This window comes from Austrofundulus limnaeus, unplaced genomic scaffold, assembly GCF_001266775.1.
Source record: "Austrofundulus limnaeus strain Quisiro unplaced genomic scaffold, Austrofundulus_limnaeus-1.0 Scaffold117, whole genome shotgun sequence".
Lineage (NCBI taxonomy): Eukaryota > Metazoa > Chordata > Actinopteri > Cyprinodontiformes > Rivulidae > Austrofundulus > Austrofundulus limnaeus.
Window position 1 is genome coordinate 1,545,240 of NW_013952519.1, and position 2,652 is coordinate 1,547,891.

The window sequence follows — 2,652 nt, forward strand, 5'->3', positions numbered from 1 at the left end:
GGGCACGACTGCGCAGAGCTGGACGTCCACAGCCGTTCCCGTGCGTCACATTCAGGGCTTCTGAGAAAACAGGATCTATTTTTTCAGAAATATCAGAAGAATAAACATCCAAACAACACTCATTCATAAAAAAAACAACAATGGGTAAATCAACTTTATCTTTGAAATGTTTTTTTTTTTAATCTGCGCAATTTTCTTTTTCTTTGTGCGTAAATATCTGCGTGTGTTTGGTTTTAACAAAGACTTTTGTTTTCAGTTCTGGTGACGCACTGAGACATTCAGAGACCCTGATGTGGGGAGGCAGCAGAAACATTTACATACAGGGAACAACAGCTGCTTTCTCTGTCACAACTACTGAAGCTGAAGCCAAGAAAAATCCAGAAAATATCTCATTCTTGTCCAACCAGTTTAAAAGTTAAACGAATCCCTTTGGTGCGTTTTTTTAATTGAGTCTGTAATAATAATAATTAAAAGCATTTGGGCAGATGTCCATCATGTTTTTCATTTAATCCAAACACGTTCACCTTCTCATCTGATGACGGAGGAGCTCTGCTTCAGCTGAAGAACAAGTGGATCGTTTCTGAACAGCGACATCTACCGGTTAGACTTGGAACTACAGGAAAAGAATCAGTTCTGAAAGAAACATTAAAAACAAGTTTTTCTGCCTAGTTTTATTTTACATCTTGATGTTTACAAACTCATTAAAACAACTTCTTTTTAATTCTCCAAATTTCAATACATTTTACCCATTTTATAGCAAACAAATAGTGCATTTAATAACTGATTCTGTCTTCTCAAACTTAAAAAAAACATTAAAAAACTTACGCAGCATCAAAAACATTCAGAGCTACAGAATGAGACTTAAAGACCCACAAACTTCTTGAAAAACAGAATCACCTTGTTGGTACTCTGCTCCGAGTCTCCATATTTTCGTCACACGTCTCTGAGTCAGTGGTTCCTTCACTCATCTGCACGTTTTATTCACATCAGAGGCTGATTTTCAGACAGTTCGCTGAGAACAGCCTGATTAGTTTCTCGTTTTTTAAATCACAGCATCAAATTTTCAGTTTTTGTCCTCCCATCAGAAGCAGAAATCACTCAGGTCCAGAGGTCAGGTTAGGTTTCTCGTGTGGAGCAACTTCTCCTGATCACCGCAAGAAGTTCTCATGAAGGTCACCCCAGGGGTCAAAGGTCATCTAACAGTGGTTGTCACAGAGGTTTACCTCAATTCTCAGAATCCTCTCATAAATATTAAGAGCTGGAGATCATAAAAAACCTAAAACCTTCCTTTTAATTTAAAAAAGAAAGAGTTTTTGAACAGATCCACTCAGTCCTGACTCAGTAATAATCTGTTGATTACCTCCACCAAGGGCGAGGTAATCTTTTCGGCCGCGTCTGTCCGTCTGTCCATATGTCTGTCTGTCGTTCTGTCTGTGGACAACATTACTCAGAAACTGGAGGACGGATTGTCATGAAATTTTTACCACATGTGGGTACTGGGCCAAGGAACACACCTTTAAATTTTGGTGATGTTCCGGATCACGATGCGGATACAAGAATTTTTTTCTTTTAACACTCTGACATCGGCAAAGCTGTGATGCTTTCACAGGGCGTGGGTTTCAAAGTGTCCAGCAGGTGGCACTGTAGTGTTGGTGTGCTCCTTTGTAACTCTATTACAGGATGGGGGGAAATTGGTCTTGGCTGAGGTTTGCACTCAGAGTGCTTCTAGTTGGAGAATATTTTCAACATTCCTCAAACTTTTCTGTTTTTATTTTCTTTCTTTTTTTTTGTTACTTGTAGCGAACATGTTGGCTGTAAATTCAGATTCCTTTAAAGAACTGAAAGTCCTTTCTTTTGTATTTGTGTCACTTTAAAAGAGTCAAACAATTTTAGCAGAAATTCAGACCTTTCTTTTTATCAGTTGGTAGTAAGTGATAAAAAACATTTTGTTAGAAAAAAAAAAGGACAGAAGAGTTTGTCATGAAATAAATATTTATGACAGAACAACAGAATCACTTCAGGTTAGAGTTTCTTCATCCACCTTTCAGGTTTCATCAGCAGATCAGCAGGAGCCCGACCCCGGAGAGCTGCGGACCACCATAACTTCTGTCCTGGAACGTCTGTCAGAAAACTGCATCCAGGTAACATAATTAAACAAGAGCTCTTTACTGAGTTAGTATTGGAGAGGCTAGCAACTAGCATAGATAAGCTGGCGTTAGAATTGGAGAGGCTAGCGACTAGCATAGATAAGCTGGCGTTAGCATCGGAGAGGCTAGTGACTAGCATAGAGAAGCTGGCGATAGAATTGGAGAGGCTAGTGGCTAGCATAGATAAGCTGGCGTTAGTGGCTGTGTCCAAAACGGCAGGACGGGTCCTCCGAAGGTCGAATTTGTCGGCCGCATACGTCATAGCGCCGCGACGAAGGACGTCCAAAACGGAAGACTCCTCCGATGCGTCCGACAAATACGTCCTTCGTTTTCCCCGATTTGAAGGACAGTTCTGATGAATCCTTCCCGGCCCAGCATATCCCATAATGCATTGCGGCCCGACCGGAGATTTCCGACCGGAAAGAAAATCATCACTTCCTTGTCATTACTCTTATTCAGGGATAGAGTTTGGTGATGTTTCAAACTGTTAAACACTGCCACCAAC